We start from the raw sequence: 23,263 nt of genomic DNA on the forward strand, positions 1-23,263 counted from the left end.
TTTGGTATTAAACTTTCAATGCATTAGTAAAAAAAAAATTTAACCCAGTTTTAAAAAGAATGGTCAAAATCCAATTACTCGTAATAATTTCGGAAACATGTGTGGACAAACGTATGTACCTCAAAAATGGGTATATTGGATTACATTTATATTCACTGGGCATGTCTCAGGGTGTCTCCCTGAGACTAGGTATACTGCCGGCATTAAAATCAGTGTTGCCGTTTTAGCGCATTTCGCACTAGATAGCGCAATTCTAGACTCTTCAGCGCTTTTTTTCTCAATACAATGCGCTAAAAAATATTTTTCGAAATCTAGTAGAAAATTGTAAAAATTATTGACGATCGTAAATTTAAGCCAATAAGTTAATTGCCAGAGCCGTAAGACGTTAGGAAAATAACGAGCTGGGAATTCCCCAAAGGATTTAGTATTCCCCGACCACAACGTTATTGATGCGTTTAATATTTTGTCTCTTTTTTACATTAAAGTGTTATGTTATGACTGTCTCTGATTTTACTAACAGAGTTCAATTATAATGATACGTCATCAGTTGAAAGTTCTTAAGAAAAATTGCCACACTTTTATGTTGCCTGAACACAGTTTGAAGAAAATGACTAATACTGTAAAAAAAGAAACGGCATCTGGTGAAGGCACACCAACCGCACTCGAACGTAATGATGACCAGAAAGATATTCAGTTATTTAATTTAGTTGATTTTGATAAATGTAATAATGGTTAAATAAATTCACATAAAAACACATCTTCTCTTATTGCCATTAAAAATTCACAGCTAAAATTTAGCGCAATTTTTAAATGAGTTTGGTGTATTTTTTCTTTCTCAAACGGCAACACTGCTTAAAATTTATGTTGGTAATACATGCTGATGCTTGGGGAATCCACGGTTCGAGTTTGTATGTATGAAAAACTCCACTATTGTATTACGCAAGAACTCATCAAGCAATTAGCAGTGTATTGTTGTAAGAATTGGTTGTTTGTTGGAAGTGAGGATATATTTAATTAGTTAATTGTAAAAATAGGTTGGCAATGTCTACTCGGTAAGAATTTTGTTCTAATATTTAAAATAATTTATACTATTACAATTATTTTAAATTTTAATCTACCCATAAAATTAATCATTCACATCGTCGGTAGGTATCGGTAGTAAAGTTTGAAATCACAAGTTACGAAATTATTATTTAACATAATGATTCTCATCGCGCATTTCAAAATCAATTCACTATTTTGACGTTCGTAACCACTAAAACTATTTCGGTACCTACAGTGTGCGACAAAACTAAAGCACGGAATCTACCTTGTCGGTATTTAACTGAATAAAATCATAAAGTAGGCACTAAACGATGTTTTATTGAGTTGTATTATTAGTTCATGTATTCTTCTTTTAAAATTAGTAAAAATTAAACATATTAACTTATTAAAAATATAAAATTCCATATATGAAAATCTCCAAAAATCTGGTGCGACAAAACTAAAGCACATAACTAAGAATTCACATTAATTGTTTGTCTAACGATACCAGTTGAGTGCGTTGCTCCCAGAAAAAGCAAGTCTTTTAAAAGAAAACGAAATCGATGATGTAATCGGATGCTTGATAGAAAGATTCGGGAATCATCTGGATGATGAAAAAAGCGTACAAAAATTGAAATTCAAAGGTGAATTAAGCTACGGGCCATGTCACTGGCAGCAGCAACAAAAAATTTAAGGCAGCGAAATTCCAACTTCTGCACTGGAAACATTAAGAAAATGTGATGTCGACATATTCCCAACAATCCGCAACTATCTCCGAGTATTCTGTACACTTCCCGTAACAAACGCGAGCTCTGAACGTTCTTTCTCTTATCTTCGCCGCATCAAAACATGACTTAGGACGACCATGCTTCAAGAAAGACTAGTTGGATTAGCGCAGCTTTATACGCATCATGACATCGAAATCACCGCCGAAGAAGTCATCGAAAGACTCGCAAAACTTGGCAGTCATCGTTTTGCGTTATGAAACACGCAATGTAAAAGGATTTTTCTGTTTGAATTTTTAATAAAATGAGCCACTATGTAATGCATGCATTAGGTTGACTTTGCGATTATAACCACTTTATTTACCCAAAAATTGGAATTGATAATTTTTGTTTCATAATTTGTACTGTATTTCTCTCGCAGTAATGAGTTTAAAACCCAAATCGAAGGATAAATTCAATTGATTCAATTGATAATATTGTAATGAAATTATGCTATTTCAAGGTCATATTTGTAGTTAACGTGCAAATAAGAGTTATTTATAAAATATTTATAATGTTTGATAATATTATATAATTTCATATAAATATGCATAAATATGGTTGTATATATGTATGTACATATGTATGTTTATGAGATACAATAAGACACTTAATATTATATATTACAACAATATTATATGTAAATCACATTTCATCATTTAAATTTTCATACGCATCTACTTAGATATGTATTAGCACATAGTTACATACAAACATATGTACATATGTAGGTAGAATTCAAATTCAAATCGTAATATTGTATTATCATTTATCAGTAAAAAGTGTGCGCGCACTGCTCTATCTGTACAAACATACATATGCATATGTGTACGTCATTGCCGAACAAATAATATATAAACAACCAACATACAAATGTGCGTACACATGTAAATATGTCACCCACAAAAGATACAAACATTGCTTTACAAAAACAAGAATCGTTTCAAATAGCATCATACATACCTATATGCGTACACATGTAAAAATGTGTGTATGACATTCCCACACAAATAATGCATACAAGTTATCGACTTGTATTGTACAAGTCTAAAAAAAAAGATTTTTTCGTTGGTCGCAAGACCTTTATTGAATCACCAAACCATTAATACTAAAACTTAATTCTACTTATTCTCTCTTAAATATACCCTATTTCTACCTGTGTCAGCAATTGGTGTTGGTCGGCGCATGCCGGATGTTGTTGCAAGTGTTTTATTTTGCTTATTCCTTTTTTAGGTCGATCCAGAATTTTGATCGGCGCATGCCGGATATTGCGCTGCTGATATTGACAATTTTGCTGAGCGCGCGTCTGGGCTATTTCCCAGTTTTTTGTAATTGTTGACTTAGCGCAATAGCGTTGGTGTCAGCTTTGGTTTCAACTTAACTAGTGCTAACTCTTCCGCCGCCAAAAACGAACGTCCTCGTTTGTTTGGATTAAAAAACTGGGCTTGTGGGTTCTGTTAAGTAAGGCATTTCGGGTGTTGGGACTTTTTTAATATCGGCCTCATTGGCGTTCGGATTGTAGCTCGATAGCTCTGGTTCTGCCTTGAAATTTATTTTCATGATTAACTTGATAATCAAACTTGCTATGAAGATAATGCTAGTGATCGTTAGCGAAAAATTTGTTACTAGGGCTGCTGTGTGGGTTGTTTTCAATGCGTCCAACCGCTTGGTGTTATTAATGTGAAGTTCTTTCAACATTTCTAAGCTTAAAATTTCTTCTTCCTTGTTTGAGGGGATATTTGATTGCAGTATAGCAGGCAGGGGTTTGCTGGTTAGTATCTCGTTAAAAGAGTATTTCTGGTTGTCGATTATAACCGTGGAATTGTGGAATTGCACTGCATATGATCCTTCAAGGGTTATTTTTTGGTTGTCAATTTGAATTGCACCTTTGTACTGGTTTAGTAGAATTATTCCAGGTGAGATGTTTTCAACTGAAGGGATGTGCTGATTGTTGACTAATGTGCACTCTGCTGGTTTGCTCTTGAGTAGTTGTGGGACACAGGTAGTGTTACTAATGTCTATAATGTTCCTATGATTACAAATTCTAATATTGTTGTTTTCTTTTAGTTTAGTTTAATGGCAAATATTTTATTATCATTACAAGTTATAATGTCCTCGAAAGGGATTTTATTAATATATTTTTCCTTTTTTATTGGTTTAATTAGAATTGATTCACAAATTTCTTCATTTGTTAATGGTATGCTTACTATGTAAAATAACATTGTGTTATTTGAAGCTATTTTTACATTTGCTAGTTCTAATGGCTCTTCAACATTATTTAATGTAAGATTATTCTTTAAAATTACAGATTTAACTAATTCTAATTCTTCGTTTGATAGAATATATGAATTTACAATTCCGGCTTTAGCCCAATGAATCGCATAATCTATATTGATAATTTCTTCCTTTATAACTCTAAGTTTGTATTTTAATTCTATAGCAACATTGTGCGGTATGTCTTCGCTAGATTGAACGGATTTCAAAATTTTATTTGAAACGGCTGTTATCTTATTTATCCTATCAAAAACTATTTTATTTATTGTTACTTGAATATTGTTATTGTCTACTATGTTATTTATTTGGCTCTCCAGTGTAACTAGGTCATCATGATCGGGATTTCCCGCGATCCATTTCCATAATTTTCCTATCGTGTCTATAGACTTCTTAAATCTTTTTGGTTTAAGTCTATTTAGATAAGTTTGTGCTAGATTTAATTCATTAATTAGGATGGGTAAAAGGGGGTTTTCATTAGTAATCTTTGATTTTACAGTTGTGCTTATTTCATTTAATGCATTTTGGCATGAATCTAGATCAACTTTGTGTATTATCCTATAGGTCCCAGTTTGAATTTTCGTCAGTCCTGTGTCAAATGTTGCTAGTTGTGAGTTTTGCGCACAGTTGTCGTATATATAAAAGACGAGTCTTTACGTTTTTTGCTTGCCTTGCTAACTCCTCTATTGCCAATATTGCTCGCTGTTTTGAATTTTATATTTTATCTTTTGGTAAAATAGACTCTTCTGCTTCCGATTCTTGCGAATCACTTTTAAATGGGTTAGGTCTCAAATGGTTAGATAAAAGTGTACTCTCTTCACCAGAAGTGAATTCGCTTTTAACGCGTTTGCACGCTGCTTGTGGCATACTAGAACTATGGGATGTGCTTGCTACGCTTGTTTACGTTGACATCAAGCGTCTCTTCGTCTTCATTTGCTTCACTGTGCGTACGTTTATGTGATTTCTTTTTCTTCTTTTTATGTTTTTTATGTGCCTTATGTGAGCTCTGCTCTTTAGTTTCCAATAGTTCCAGCTCCTTAAGACGTTCGGAGTATTTTATTTCAAGTCCATGATTGACCACGTCGTCTACACGTTCGGCAACATTGTCAACCAATAAATCGTCAAAAAAGTTATTTGGTATCGGTGCGGATGTTGTGGTTTCTGAAAAAGCTATTGTACCAACAGGTTCACTTTTTACATTAATAAGTTCTGGAGTAGCAATATTTTGTTCGGCGGTTTGTTGTTGTTGTGGCTCGGTGGTTCGGTGAACTCTAAAGTCTCCGTTGCTGTTGCTTCTGGAATAGTTGTAGTATCAACAGGTTCGTTTTTTATATTGACTAACATTTCTGTGGATTCTTTTTCAAGTGTATTTGGTTCGCTGCGCTCTAAAGCCGCTGCTGTGATATTATCGGCATCTTTGATTAAGTCATCAAAGAAATTATCGGGCAATGCTCCATCTGCTTCAGGCACACCATTTGGACTGTTGGGTGCAGTTGAATCATTCATATTTGTTTCAGTTGGTACTTCTCCTCCTCTGTTATAAGTTGCATTTTCTGGCGGAACATCTGGGTTTGGTTGTGATTTTTGCCGCGAAATTTCTTCTGTTGTCAGTGAAGTTGCATCTATCGGTTCAGGTTTGATTCGTATTATTCGATCCTCCACTGGTGTTTGAATTGTGTTTTGTGTTTCCCTACTTGTTATGTCTTTATCTGTTTTAGGTGGTTCAACTGACACTTCATTACTGTCTTCAACCCTTTCTTTCTTTATTTGCATTACATGTTGCGTGTTTTGACCTTGTGTATTTGATGAAGATTTCGAGTTATCAAAAATGTGAATTGGAACTGCACCCAATTCATTGTTGCTATAAACACCTTCTTGCTGAGATATTATTTCGGTGTCCTTTTCTTTAGGCTCTTTTGGATTTGGATTTGCCATTTTCTTTTGTTGTTATTATCTGCTTTTTATTTTTTATAATTAATTTATCCTTTTAGATTTTTGTTTAGTTGATAAATCACTGGAGGGTCCCTTGGGTGGTGAATCGCAGTGTTTTTTTTATGTTATAAGCTGGAGGGTCCCCCGAGGGTGGTGAATCACAGCTTCAGTAATATTTAATTTTATAGGCTGTACAAGCCAATTTGTTATTTCTAGATTTTAGCTATGTACCTATTTTTCAAAAACTTCCTTTATTTAAAAAAATTGTTTACTACTTATTTTCCTTTGTTTAAATTTTCCACTATTTTCTATTTTTCACAAAAACTTTTCTTTATTTAAATTTTTCACTTTTCTGACGTATATCTAATTTCCTTCTCTAACTATTTTTATTTCATTAAATTTAGTTAAGAATAGGGTTTATATGGTATAATTAGTACTTATAATCTATTTTCTTACATTAGTAGCAGCTGCATTGTTGATAGATATGCCGGTAAGTGTGCTGATATCCTTTTTTCTTTACGGTACTCGGGAACACTTGCTTACTCCTTGCTGTTTTACTCCGGGTCGGCTGGTGTCGTGCTGTCGTTGGGGCGTCAAGGAAGTTCCACGTTCCTCTTCACGTCACTTTATGCTAATTTTATGTTGTTTTCAACAATTTCTTTGTAGTGTTATTATCTTACTTTTTGTGTGGAGCCGTTTTTATTGTGGCACACTTTTTCAAAGTCTTTCTTTCTTCGGTGCTTTTTTTTTGTGGCACTTTTTTTTTTAAGTCTTTATTTGTTTTTGGCACTTTATTATGGCAAATTTCTTAAGTCTTAAGTTTGCGGCACTTTATTGTTGCACGTTAAAAAAAGGGTCTTTATTTATTTCTGACACTTTCAACGCTCTTAACACTTTCAACGACTAGACTCCGCCGAGCTTATTTGACTCGGGCGCCAGTTATCGACTTGTATTGTACAAGTCTAAAAAAAAAGATTTTTTCGTTGGTCACAAGACCTTTATTGAATCACCAAACCATTAATACTAAAACTTAATTCTACTTATTCTCTCTTAAATATACCCTATTTCTACCTGTGTCAGCAATTGGTGTTGGTCGGCGCATGCCGGATGTTGTTGCAAGTGTTTTATTTTGCTTATTCCTTTTTTAAGTCGATCCAGAATTTTGATCGGCGCATGCCGGATATTGCGCTGCTGATATTGACAATTTTGCTGAGCGCGCGTCTGGGCTATTTCCCAGTTCTTTGTAATTGTTGACTTAGCGCAATAGTGTTGGTGTCAGCTTTGGTTTCAACTTAGCTGGTGCTAGCTTACACAACATACATACTTATATGCGTTCACATGTGGATATGTCACCCACAAAAAGTACAAATATTGTTCTACAAAAACAAAATCGTCTAATATAGCATCAGCAGCGTCACAAGCCAATATGGCAGCCAAATAGTTGATGCCCGAATTTGCAGAAAAACACACAACAACAATATTTTCTTTCATGAACGCAAGCGCACTTTCAACAGGCAAACTCGCTTCATTCATAAAAGTAGACACCATTACATCTCCCCGAGCATGCCTTTGCCAACAAGCGTCTTTTCGCGACGGTGGCAAAAGCTAAAAATCATAAATTGAAAAATTTCTCACCCCGCAAATATAAGTATAGAATAAAATTGACAACATAGTTAATTTGTCGATTTTCAAGTCAAGAAATGTTTCAAAGAAAATATTCAATATTCCTATGATTTATGTGTACAGTCAATCCCGGTTAACTAGTACTCCGCTTAAATGAAAATCAAATCCCTCCCTCTTCACTCTTAACAGCCTAACATTATATCATGCTGCATCTCACGATTTGTTTTTGGAAATACTTAGAAATTATTGTTTTAAGTATTCGCACTCGCTTATGTGTCATATTATATTTTCATTTTTACAAACACAAACTTCTGTATCTTTGATCGTGGCACATAACCGGGATTTACTGTATTTGTCAAGGAATGTAAAAAATATTTTTTCGCGGCTTGCAAAAATCTGCGTCGATATGTATGCAAGCTCACATACAAACATACATATCTACGATAGTTTGTATGCGAAGCTGTCTCAGCGCCAAGGGAAGCAGTGGCAATTGGCGAACGTTCGTTTGTGTTTTCGGCACATATTTACATACATTTGTTGCATGTAGACAAATTTACAAATATTATGCGTATGGTTCTTTTATATTTATTTACATGCAAACATAATTATATTTGAGCAAATGTGCGACCGCTTGGTCTTTTAACATGATATCGAAAAGTTTATTGACCAAAGCAAATATTTATTTAAGTATACAAATATACATACATATGTATGTCGTACCCAACCTATACAAAATGCATATTTAGGTAGTAGGTAACAAATTTTATTGAATTTTACATTTGCAAAGATTTTATGGAATTCATCATAAAATAGCTCAACTTTAAAATATATACTTATGTACATACATACTTATGTGCTTTCATAGCAAATATACATATGTATGTATGTATACCGATCTATAAATTATATGCAGCATCGTTTACGCATAGTAAAAAAGGGAATCTGTAAGCGTACATTCCTTAACATTGGGACTATCATAAATTTTCTCATTTAACACTGAAAATGCTCAATTTTGCTATTTTCGACGCTCCTGTTAAATATTGGTGAAATCCGCTTATAGAAAATAGTACCCATGATTTTGAGGTGAAATCCACTAATAGAAAAGAGTACCCCTCCAAAATATGAAATATCGTAAGTTTGGCAACGCGGTGGACCTTCTCTATATTATACGTTCTCTGGTTCAAGTTTCAAATATCGTAACTTTTCGAAGGGGTACTCGGCAGAGATAAGGAAGTTTCACCACAGACAAATTTTAAGCGTGTTTCACCAAAGTTTTGCAGCAGGGGACTCGAAAATAGCAGAATTGAGCATTTTCGGTGTTAAATGAGAAAAATAATGCAAATTTCAATGTAAAGAGATGTACGCCTACAGATTCGTTTATTTTCTATGCGCAACCAACTCTACATATAATCTATAGATGATCGGTATATGTATATTTGGTATCAAAGCATATACTTAGTACATAACTATGTATGTATGCATATTAAAATTTACCTACATACATATGCGTATTTCATGATGATTCCATAAAACCATTAAAAATATATATCATATAAATATATATATGTGCAATTCACAAGTCTCATAAAGTTGAAAGTTATAAGGATTCGAAAACATAGCATTGAGAATTGTAAATGTGTCAACTCATTTTTGTATGAAATCCAACAACAATTTTTTTTAAACAAGTGTAAAAATTTATAATTTTACGATCTTACGATGCTTTACGACAGATTGTGAGTACCCCAATAGTAAATTTTGTATTATTACCCAAATAATTAATGAATACATACATATAAGTTTAAGGTAATTAGTTTTAAATTTATACATTTACATTAAAAGTTTTGATTATCATCTTAAAAGATCTAGCGGTCGTACATGTGTTCACTCACTTTCTCACTTTTTTCTGTGAAGAAACGTCAGAAACTTTTTCAATTTTTGACTTTTAGCTTTTGCCAAAGACATACTCGGGGAGATGTAATGGTGGTTGCTTTTATGAATGAAGTAAGTTTGCCTGTTGAAAATGCGCTTGCGTTCATGAATGAAAATGTTGTTGTTTTGTGCTTTTCTACAAATTTGGGCTCGACCATTTCGCTGCCATATTGACTTGTGACGCTGCTATTTGAGACAATTGTTGTTTTTATAGAACAATATTTGTAATTTTTGCGGGTGACATATCTACATGTGTACGCATATCTGTATGTATGTTCGTGTACCTCTAGTACCCATTCACGCTTCACTGTGGCTGATACATAGATAATACTAATACTACCATCTATATGATTTCTATTAGTTTGATTATCACTATTAGTTAATGAGATATAGAATTTTTGTGAAGCAACTAGTGTTATTTGACAAAGAAATGAATCATAAAGCGTTTTGTGTTTTAATAAAGCATTGATTTTTGGGGGAAAATACTGTTGAATTTTGGCTTAGGGAAATACACCGTTGAATAGATATTTGCTAAACTGGAAACAGGTGAAATGAGCAAAGTAGGTGCCTCGCACCTTCATAATCCCACAAAAATAACGAATAACTGATTCTGAGAACTGTTTAAGTGCTCTCTAGTCGGAATAAGGCCGAAGTTTTTCGTTGGTGATAGAAACATAGCTCCATCATTTCCCATTGGAGAGCAATCGACAGTCATTCTAGTGGACTGCACATGATGAATCGGTTGCGAGACAGATTTAGAATTTTTATGATAGCTTGAAATTTCTATGTTAGAGTGCTGAAACGGGCGAAATCCACGCCCTCTTCTCATATAACAGAACTGCGTATAATTAACTGTACACAAAGTAGGCACCGATAGAAATTTATAACGGAATAAAATTTTCCACAACATTTTTATATAAGAAAATGGAATTGCTGTCTTACTTTATCTTACTCGCAATTTTTCCTTATTTGCTCACCGTTTAGACCTACCCTGGACTACGACAAACATTTTAAAACCAAAATCAGCTCAATCGGCCCGGAACGTTCGGATACACTTATTATTATAATAAAAATATTTTTGAGAGTTGGTAACGCTGTAAGGTTGGCACCTATCAAACATGTCAACATTGTTATTGTTATATTTTGAAATTTAAATGCACGATGTTATGAGCAAAGTTGATATTATGTTGTCGATCCAAAAGTCTTGTTTTAATGCATTCTTCAATTTGAATGGAACCAAAATCAGCTCAATCGGCCCAGCCGTTCTCGAGTTTTAATCAGACTAACGAACAACAATTCATTTTTATTTATATAGATGTTGCATGTAGACAAATTTACAAACATTATGCGTATGGTCTGTCATATATGTTTACAAGCATACATAATTATATACATATGAGCACATGTGCGACCGCTTGATCTTGATGAAATCAACACTATTAATGTAAATGCATAAATTTCAAATTACAAAAGCACCATAAACCTATGTACATACAGTGTCGGACAAAACTCATTGGACTAACTCGAGACTTACACATATTCCGTCATAACTTTTTACATAGATGCATTAGAAGAATAATTTTTTTTGCAAAAGAGAGATCACATGTTCTATATTAAGAAACAATGCAATTTTATTTTCCAACTTTTATGTAAGATTTATAAATTATAACAGGAGGGAAAAAAGTAAAAAATTCGTGCGACATAACTCATTGGACTAACACTTTGGATATCGAAATAACCACTTCCAATGAATTAATTTTCCGTTATCTGGCGGGAAAATAGTTTTGCAGGTACTTGTAATTATAACTCGTAGAGCGATTTGATTATTTTAATGGGAACGGGTCTGTTGGAAAATGTATAAACTTTCCCCAAATAATGCTACTAAAAAATTATTTTAGATAAAAGTGATAGGCAAAATACATTAAGCTGAACTTAAATTATAATTGTTAGCGAATTCACAAAAGATGTACGACAAATTAGCTCTGAAAAAATTATTCTCTGGAAAAATCAGCTGTTTCTGCTATTTTACGCAAGAACAAAGCTGAATGAACCGGAAAAAAAATTAATATTCGAGGACGTCCTAGACGTCAATTCGGTGAAAAATGACTTGCAAATAATTCGCGAGTTCAAAATATATCCAAAAATATCAGCAAAAAAAGTTGTAGATAGCTTACAACTAAGAGTGAGTACACGTACAGTACAACGACGCGCCCTTGATGCTGGTCGTTTTAGGTTCCGTGCTACGAAAAAACCATATTGTTTACTTGTATTTCCAATATATTGTGGAGCACACACCACCGCTTCGATTAAAATTAAAAACACTTTATATACTTTAGTTTTTAACAATTTTATTTATAAAGTAAATTTATATTTTATAAAGTTATAAAAAGATGATGATTTGCCGGAGCTGGCGATCGAGACTCCGCGAATCGAGGGCGAATTGGTTAATCGCGGTAGAGTAGCGAGAAGATGAGGCGGCGCAGTGTATATGCGAAGCTCTTGAAGACCAATGTTCGTGTGCGAATGTTGATGTTGATGGGCGAACTCCAGCTGACGAATTATGTTGAACGGTGTCGACGGCGGCGCAGTGTATATAGCGAGTGTTCCAAGAACGAATGTAGATGTGCGAATTTGAATTGTATGTGACGAATGTATAGTTTACGCGGCGCAGTGGGGAGTCGAATTGTAGAGGTGCAAACTGGATGTGTCGAATGTTTAGAACGGATTGTCCCTCCTACCCTTTTGTCCATCCTTTTTGTTTAGTGGGTAGGGGAACAGGTGTGGTGAGTTGTGTTGTAGCGCCATTAGCTGTGGTGAATTGCGCTGTCGTATTAGAGTGCGCCAGTTTTTCCCAGGTTGAGTGAGGGGGAGGTTTAACTCATTTAAACACATATATTTCCAAAAAAATCGGTTAGCACATTTGAAATTTGCGGAACTGCATATTAATTGGTCTGTAGAGCAATGAAAGTCGATATTGTTTTAGATGAGTCCAAATTTAATTTGCAGAACTCAGTTGGAATGACAGGTGTACGAAGACCCATAGAAAAGCGTGTAGACCGTCGATATTTGCAGGGTGTATTAAAGCATGGTGGAGGTAACATTATGGTGTGGGGATGCTTTTCTGGTCGGGGGGTAGGTCCTATTTACAGAATAGAAGGGAACAGGGATGGGTTCCAATATAAACATATACTGCAAACCCAAATGTTACCTCACGCTATCGAAAAAATGCAGCCTGATTGGCAGTTTCAACATGACAATGACCCCAGACACAATCTTAAAGTTGGGAAGGATTGGTTTTTGGAATAATAAGTTTATATTATGAGACGGTCCGACCAGTCTCCTGACATGAACCCGATTGAAAACTTATGGGAAATTGTCAACAGGCAAATTAACAGGGCACAGGCCCAGGGTTATAAAAACAAGCTTTTTGATGCCTTACAACAAGCCTGGAATGGAATAAATAACACACATATTAGTAAATTAATTTCATATATGCCTAAATTATGTATTGCAATCAAAAAAAAATAATGGCTACTCAGTAAAATATTAATTTAAAACTATTTTATTTTCATATTTAGCTAAAGTCCAATGATTTTTGTCGCACGAATTTTTTACTTTTTTCCCTTTTATTATAATTTATAAATCTTGCATAAATGTTGAAAAATAAAATTGCATTGTTTCTTAATATAGAATATGTGATCTTTCTTTTGCAGAAAAAATTATTTTTCTAATGCATCTATGTAAAAAGTTATGACGGAATATGCGTGAGACTCGAGTTAGTCCAATGAGTTTTGTCCGACACTGCATGTATGTACGCATATTAAATGCACATTTGGGTAATGATCAAAACCATACCCTATTATATATTCTAAATGGTTTTGGGGAATCATTCTAACACACATAAATAGGTAAATTTTAACATACATATATACATACATACTCATATACTAAGTATTTGCCTTGAGACCAAATACATATATACCGATCATCTATAAATCATATGCAGAGTCGGTTGCGCATAGAAAATAAACGAATCTGTAGGCGTACATTTCTCTACATTGAAATAAGCATTATATTTCTCATGTAACACCGAAAAATGCTCAATTCTGTTATTTTCGCGTCCCCTGCTGCCTAACTCTGGTGAAACACGCTTATAATTTGTCTGTGGTGAAACTTCCTCATCTCTGCCGAGTATTCCTGCAAAAAGTTACGATGTCTGAAACGTGAACCTTCTCTATGATAAACGTTCTCTGATACTATTATACATTCTCTGCTTCCAGGCGATCTCCGTGAAAAGCACTTTCGTGTATAAACAAGTTTCTTATTATAATTTTTGTAAATATTTAAAATTATTAAATTCATTTCTTTTACATTTTATTTCTCCACGGCGCTCCAGGGTTGCCGCACCTAATACTCAAATATAGCTAAAAATTTTAGAAAGAATTCTTTTATAGTTAATAAATAAAAAAGAATCACGCGAAAACGCAAAAACAATCCTTCATATTTGGTGTTTAAGTGTTGTTTTTTCCTCATAATTGTAAACAATTTAACTTTATCAACGATGAGTGTGCTAAGTGATTAATAAATTTAGCTAAAAAATAACAAAATAAAAGTGAAATATGAACTTATTTCAATGTTTAGAGTGTATATTTAAATATACGAGTACAAAGTGAAAAATGTGAAAAAGTTGAGTAAAACGTTGAGAAATACATACTATGTGTTATTGATACAATTTTTTCAATTTTTAATGAGAAATATTTTAAAAAATATAAGAGTTAGCCACATTATTAATGGATTCCTCCTCTGGAAAAGCTACCTTATCAGCAGCACAAAAATGCCGCAAATTACGCGAAAACAGTGTGAGTAACACAACACTCAACATGCACAGCGATATAATGGGACCTTGGCCCGAATTAACGAGGGATCCAACATGAATGGAATTTTAACGAATTAACGATTTTTTTTTTCAAGGGTACAGCTGTTTTGCGAATTATTGATGTTTCCGATTTAGCGGTGACTATTATCGAGAATCGACTATATACCGAATTGCCTTACCTTAAGCTTTTTACAATTAAGTGTATGCTGAAATACTGATAAACTTATAAATGGAAATTATATACGTAAATACATACTTGTACATATCAAAGTGCTGCAACGATCACAATTTTTTCAATCATTCCCGATCATTGACTCAGATTTTTTGTGACGGAAAACTTTGCTTCAACAAAAATTAATGATCGTAAGCGAGCGTGCTCAAAGCGAACAATCAGTTTCAATCACTGTTGATTGTTTCGTAAGGATTTTTCTCGAGAATGCTGCTTGCATTCCGATCGATCACAATCATACCGTTTGGTCATACCGGGTGGTTTCTGCCAGCAGTGCAGTCGCTGAGCGTTCTTTTTCTTTAGATGGAAATGTTATAACTGAAAAAAGAAATAGGCTCGGACCATGTTCAGCTGATAATTTATTGTTTTTAAATTCATTTTTTAAAAGTTTTAGCGATTAAGAGACCAAGTTTATTACCTTCTTTTAATTTTAAGTTTTTGTTGATCTCAATGAAGAAGTGATAAAAATTTGTGTTCCCTAATATTTTAAGCATTACCTTTGCTTATTAATTTTAAGCATTAATTGAATTTTAGTTTTAAGCGTTAAAAATGAAGAAATATATGCAGTAATGTTTTGCATTTTATGCATCGCAACTTGTTTCCGTTAAAACACACAAATATGTACATACAAACTATGCACATACATATTTGCAAGGCAATTCTCGATCTGATTGGTTCAATCACAATCAATTCAAACGCACACTTGATCGATGTATGAGTTTTCGTGCATCATTGGACTTGATTGTGTTTTTATGTACAATCATTTCCAATCATCATACCGGAACCGAACAATCAGTTTCAATCAGTAAGCAGAGCAATCAAATCAATTGATCGAACTCCTTCGTTTTGAGCACGAAACTCGATCGAACAATTTTGTTGCGAACCGCTGTGCTGAGTTGTGACCGTTTTGAGCGAGGCTGATCAAACCGGATTGATCATACTCAATGCAGGTCTCTGGTACATATACTTCTTTTTTCTCGTTTTCCTTTTGGCTTAATTTTTGTCCGGTGTATTCCTTGTGCGTTATAGCCCTGACAGACGATCAAAATTAGTACGCATTAAGCAATGCTGTGCATTTAGACAACTGATTGTGAAATTTGTTTATTTATTTAAAAAAAAAGTGAAATAAAAAATAAGAAGAATAAGAGAAATTATTAATAGAAATGTTGGATTTTTGAAAAATCAATACGTTTATTACACTGTGATAGTCAAAAAAAAAGACAAGACCAAATTCGACGGTTTCCCCCTATTTCGGGTCCTACGAATCGAAATGCATCATTACTTTTTTGAGTTACAATCATGGTTTCATACAAAAATTTTGTTGAAGTTTTTCACCAAAGTGGCCCATTGTAAGAGAAAGGCACATTTTCTTCGGTCTCTAACTTTTTTAATGTTGACTTTTTTTGTAAACTTTCATTGGCAAAGCTTCTCAGAATAAGTCCGTCTTTAAGTTCTTAGATGACTGTAAACCCCAAAATCAATGTTTTTTGTGTCCTTATAGCCAATATGTCGAAAAAACTGAAATTTAATTCATTTTTTTTAATGTTTTTTCCTTCACGTTTCGTCAATATTTTAATTTACCCTTTGACACTTATACATTAAGCGACATCTTGTAATAGTAAGAAACTTAAGCAAAGACAACGTTCTGAGCAAACTAACCATTAGAAAAAAAACTTAACAAAATTTGTATTTTTTAAAAAAGCTACACTAACTATGTTTGTGTGCTGTTTTATTTTTTTTGTATCTTATAAGTGTTATCAATAAGTACCATAAATTTGTACACAATATTTAAATTAAATTTAATAAGACTCATCTATCAATGTCCAACACAAATCAGCAAGCATCGAGTCAAGTTTTTACCACTGCACTCATAAGAAATAACAACAAGTATCGTTTGAAAGAAACGTTAAATGCTTGCCTAAGAGTCAAAATTTAAGCATAGATTGCAGTAGTTAATTTGACTTTGACTTCGCGGAAAGAACATTGTTTTAGTGCCTTGTATATTAAGAAAATAAATTAAAATGAATAAGTGTCCAATTGGCCTATCGTAGTTCTGCTACGTATGTGGAAAATTTACAAGCCCTCGGAGTAGACGCAAAATATCTTGGGGAACTGCCGGCATCTACGAGGAATAGTTCGAATTGCCCGTTATAAGAGACGTAGATTGGGTGCCAAATACCATTTGCACGCAATGCAACAACAATCTGCATAACTGGTCAAAAAGACTGTGCCTAAAAATGGGGTTCGGCATCCCAATGATTTGGATAGATCCACAAGGGCATCATACTGGTAACTGCTATGCGTGCAAGAAAAAATTTTCAAGACTCAAAAAAAAAACACAGTTTACAAAAGTGTTCAATCTGCACAGCTACCAGTATCTCACTCAGAGAATGTTCCGATACGAAGACGTCCAAGTCCAACTGACAGATATATTTCGCCAACATTTTCCACCGAGCCTACAGATATACTCTCAATGTATAACCCAACCGAAGTTGAAAGCCCATGTCGTCACTTGGAAATTTCCCAAGCCCGTTTGAATACGATGGTACGACAGCTGAAATTATCGCAAAGACAAGCGATTTGCCTAGCACATCATCTTCGATCGGTAAATATATTGTCTAAAGATGTGAAGGTGTATGGATACCGCAAAAGACAGGAGGAGCTTTTAGATTTCTTTGAGGTTAATGGCGACAATAGTTTTTCGTATTGTAAAAATATTCCTGGTCTTATGCAATACATGAACTGTGAGTACAAACCAGAGCAATGGCGCTTGTTTATTGACTCGTCGAAAAATAGTTTAAAAGCAGGATTGCTGTATGTGGATAACACAGAAAATCCGGTTCCAATTGCCATAAGCTCCAACACAAAAGAAACATACGAAGCAATGAAATTAATTTTGGACAGAGTTCAGTATCAGCAGCATCAATGGAAGATATGTGAGGATTTAAAAGTTATCGCCTTGCTTACTGGTTTGCAGACAGGATACACAAAAAATATGTGCTTCATTTATCATTGGGACACAAGGTACCGCGGAAACCAATATAGAATGCGTGATTGGAAGCTTCGCACAGAATTTCATTTAAATGTGGCAAATGTTATCCATATTCCGCTGATACCAGCTAATAACATTTTGCTACCACCACTGCACATAAAATTGGGAATTGTCAAAAATTTCATAAAAGCAATAAATCGAGATGCCGAGCTTTTAAATGTTTGACAGAAATACTTTAATACTTTTAAGAAAACTTATGAAGAACGCAAAATTCGGAGAACTTCTAAGGCCAAATGAAAAAATTGCCTGGAACTCCGTTATAAACCATTGCTTAGGAGTGCACCGGTCTGAAGATTGGAAAAATTATGTGGATGACATGGTGGACGCTTTTGAAGAAATAGGTGTGAATATGTCCTTAAAAATTCATTTCCTTCACCATCACAAGGACCATTTTGAGCAGCAAGTTCCGACTGAATCCGATGAGCATGGAGAAAGATTTCACCAAGTCGCCGCCCCCCTTGAGCATTGGTACAGCGGCAAAAAGCTTGACTCGTTGCTTGCTGATTTGTGCACAATATAAGTATCAAAGGGTAAATTAAAATATTGACGAAACGTGAGGGAAAAAACATTAAAAAAAAATGAATTAAATTTTTTCGACATATTGGCTATAAGGACACAAAAAACATTGATTTTGGGGTTTACAGTCATCTAAGAACTTAAAGACGGACTTATTCTGAGAAGCTTTGCCAATGAAAGTTTACCAAAAAAGTCAACATTAAAAAAGTTAGAGACCGAAGAAAATGTGCCTTTCTCTTACAATGGGCCACTTTGGTGAAAAACTTCAACAAATTTTTTGTATGAAACCATGATTGTAACTCAAAAAAGTAATGATGCAGTTCGATTCGTAGGACCCGAAATAGGGGGTGGCCAAATGAGCTTCAGCGTACTACACCCGCATACAACCCTACATCACACAAATTCCACAACATTTCCACACATAACATCCACAATGTCACCGCTACAGCAGATCTAGCAGCTGACCGGCACCCACGCCAAAAAGCTAAAAAAGGAATAACGGGCGGCGGGCCGGCCCTTTTTCGACGTCACGCTCAAGCAAGTAACAACGCGCGCTCGACCTCATTTGTTCCTTCGCTCAACCTCATTTTTTCACCGTTCGACCGCAGTTTTTTCATCGTTCGACCGCAGTTTATTCATCGCTCGACCTCTTTGGTTTCATCGTTCGACCGCAGTTTTTTCATCGCTCGACCTCAGTTTGTTTCATAAAGAAATCGTATTAACATTGTATTTATCATAAAAAACCAAAAGCCTTGAATTGAAGTTGTGATTTCTGATTTTTCTCAATAAATACTCAGGGTTTATTCCTTCTTTGGAAAACAAGAAAAAAGGTAGTTTTACGGTTTAAGGTATTGAGCTAGTGTGTGAAGTTACTATGTTCCTTCGAACCCTAGTGAAAAGCACTATGGGAAATTAGCAAAAAAGTTTAATAAATAATAAAGTGAGCAAAAAATTCATACAAAGTGATATAAACCAAATAAAAGTGAAGTGAAACACATACATAAGTACACATTACATACATATTAAAAGTGCCGAAAAAAACAAAAACGAAATTAAGTTATTATAGATATATCAAAAAAGTTTAGGGCTTGTGTTAAATAATATTATGTGTATGAACTCGAATTGTAAAAATAGTTGAAATATCACAAATCAGTTCTCGAAATTAGCAAAGCACATTTTTACGTCTTCAATCGGTTGGTATGTTCGTGTGTTAAAATCAAAGGAGCCCCACTCGGAAGCAGCAGCAGCCAAATTATTAAAACGGGAATAAAAAAAAAAAAAAAAAATGCTTGCCATTTAAGGGCGAAAACGCTAGACATATATTCCCTTCACAAATCAAATTCACAGTTACGAGCGATGCTCAAGTGTGCCAGCTTATTCCCAGTATAAACAAACAATCGATTCTCAAAGCATTTTTACTTATAATAAAATGAGTAAACACAGTTGAGTGAAAAATTAAAAAAATAATATTACTACATATACATACATATATATATATGTAAATATATCAATATATATAATGCATATTGTGCCTGAGATTATGTTCTAGATTACTGCAAATCCAAAAACGAAGTTTGTAGTTCAACATAAACTTCAAAGTGTCTGTTAAGTGAGGTTAATATAAATGTGAGAATATTCAGTTTTTCATAAATACGTCACCACAAATTGTAATACATACAAAATTTTGTGTACTACGAACAGGCAGCTAAACAATAAACTACAAAATACATACATACAAGTGTGAGGTACATGTGAAACAAGAAGTTATTAAAGCTAAAACGAAGTTAAAATAAGTGCATATCCAAAAGTATATAACACATAACAAATAAAAGAAAAACAAAAAACGGAGCGGGCGCGTAAAAACAGAAACAAAACAACAAAATTACCAACCGCGCCGGCGCGAAAACAAAACCAAAGCAACAAAATTACTAACGGCGCGGGCGCGAAAAGTTACACAAAAGATAACAGGAACAGGAGGGAGGAAATAAGCGCAAATAGTGGGAATTGCCAACGCAGAGCCCTGCACATACATACATAAGTATTCAAAACCCCCGGAGGAAATCTATGTGAGTGGTATCGTTTTCATATAACTATATACTGCTTATTATATGTATGTTGCTATGTATGCATGTTCAAATGCGATTTTATGCGTATATATAGATAAAATCGGTAATTTACTGCTGCAATTTCGGTAATTTACGGGAAAACTGAAAATTCCGCTATCACGGAAAAAAAACAGTTTAGTATAATACATACATATATGTACATATGCACAAAAAAATATGTATATATATACATATACATATATACATATTTAAGAACATACATACATACATACATATCGACCTGGGGCAAATTTTCATAAATAATACATATGTACATATTTACATTGCTTAAGTACATGCATACTTACACGCATAAACTTTCATACATTTCCTTTTGAAATATGTGTTTCCAACTATATAGATATTTTGATGCGATAATATTCATAAACGTATTTTAACTAACGGGTGATTTTTTTGAGGTTAGGATTTTCATGCATTAGTATTTGACAGATCACGTGGGATTTCAGACATGGTGTCAAAGAGAAAGATGCTCAGTATGCTTTGACATTTCATCATGAATAGACTTACTAACGAGCAACGCTTGCAAATCATTGAATTTTATTACCAAAATCAGTGTTCGGTTCGAAATGTGTTTATCGACAATTTTTGTTCAGCGATGAGGCTCATTTCTGGTTGAATGGCTACGTAAATAAGCAAAATTGCCGCATTTGGGGTGAAGAGCAACCAGAAGCCGTTCAAGAACTGCCCATGCATCCCGAAAAATGCACTGTTTGGTGTGGTTTGTACGCTGGTGGAATCATTGGACCGTATTTTTTCAAAGATGCTGTTGGACGCAACGTTACGGTGAATGGCGATCGCTATCGTTCGATGCTAACAAACTTTTAGTTGCCAAAAATGGAAGAACTGAACTTGGTTGACATGTGGTTTCAACAAGATGGCGCTACATGCCACACAGCTCGCGATTCTATGGCCATTTTGAGGGAAAACTTCGGACAACAATTCATCTCAAGAAATGGACCCGTAAGTTGGCCACCAAGATCATGCGATTTAACGCCTTTAGACTATTTTTTGTGGGGCTACGTCAAGTCTAAAGTCTACAGAAATAAACCAGCAACTATTCCAGCTTTGGAAGACAACATTTCCGAAGAAATTCGGGCTATTCCGGCCGAAATGCTCGAAAAAGTTGCCCAAAATTGGACTTTCCGAATGGACCACCTAAGACGCAGCCGCGGTCAACATTTAAATGAAATTATCTTCAAAAAGTAAATGTCATGAACCAATCTAACGTTTCAAATAAAGAACCGATGAGATTTTGCAAATTTTATGCGTTTTTTTTTTAAAAAAAGTTATCAAGCTCTTAAAAAATCACCCTTTACATACTTATGTATAACTTCATATACATACATATATACAAGTATAATTACATAATAATTATATGAATATGCATTACAACAATTATGCTGAAATTATAAAGAAGTGAAGTACATAAGGAAACGGAAAAAATTTCATACTTACTTTCTCTCTACCTACGTACCGCGAAAATTAAGAAATACGCATACATACATACATATATACCAAAATACAACATAAAACCCATTTATGCCGGTATACCCTGCGTACATAGGGTACAATTACTCGGAGAATATTCTAATAATAAATATACATAATAATTCTCTTTGACCGTTGGTAAATTGAAATTATGCCAATTCAATATAATCGTGGAAAAAAGGTTTATATGCTTATATTTAATATATGTAGCCGAATTTCTAATAAAATTCTAATAATAATTCTACTAGCTTCAAAGTCCATATCGGCATCTGTCTTGCAATACCCCTTGCAAAAGGCAAGCAGGATTGCTTACAAAAATTAAAGTACAAACAACGCGTGGTTATATATCGAACAGTGCATTAACTTCTTCAGCGAGCACTTAATAGCTCAAGAACAAATACATACAAGTCCAAGTATTAGGGTGCGCCTACATACAACATAAGGACATTAACGACAAAAAAAAAAATTTTACATACACATATTTCTAAATATTATTAACAAAGGTGCGGTTAACAAGCAAAGCACAACATTTCGAATCGGAAAAAAAAAACTCTTATTTACGTAAAAGAGTTTCGGTCTCAATTTTTAATTACAAAGAATAATTATTATCAGTAAACACTGAGAATAATTATTTCGAAAAATTATATTTTCTAAATGAACTCAGATTCAAAAGAATCAAAAAATTCCAAGTATTTACAAATACCAAAAATGATTGCAGACGAAAAAAGCCCATGTACACCGGCAGAAGCTACACGCTCAAAGCAAGGTGCTACAAAACTAAAGAGGGGTAAAGATATTTCTTATACAAAATTCATTGCTGAGAGTGACAGTTTGATACAATACTGCACTCGATTCTCATCTTCACCGATTCAAGACAATTCGGAATCGGTATTAGAAATCAAAAAAGACAATTTAGATAATGTTTGGGCGCGTCTCCAAGCCGCATATGACGCAATCGTAGAATCTGATGATTCAGATCTACCAGAAAATTTCAAATCCTCGGCTTACGCCAAATATGAAAATTGCTTAGACCAATTTGAAGAAACGAAAGCAATGATTACTGATCAATTGAAATTAATTAAAGCAATTGCACCTACTCCACTTCCGCGAGTAGAGATGCCACAAGTACAAAGTCAAGAGGCAAGTTCAGGCATCCACCTCAAAGTGCCCGCATGTGACACAGAAATTTTTCATGGGGGTTATGAACAATGGCCGTCTTTCCGGGACATGTTCACAGCCGTTTACATAAACCACCCCAAATTATCTAATGCACAAAAATTGTATCACCTCCGATACAAAACGAAAGGTCAAGCTGGCGTCATAGTAAAACAGTTCGCATTAAATGACGACAATTTTAATATGGCTTGGGAAGCTTTAAAATCAAGATACGAGAATGAACGAATATTGGTCGATAAGCAGATAACAATTTTAATG

This window comes from Bactrocera dorsalis, chromosome 1 (assembly GCF_023373825.1).
Source record: "Bactrocera dorsalis isolate Fly_Bdor chromosome 1, ASM2337382v1, whole genome shotgun sequence".
Lineage (NCBI taxonomy): Eukaryota > Metazoa > Arthropoda > Insecta > Diptera > Tephritidae > Bactrocera > Bactrocera dorsalis.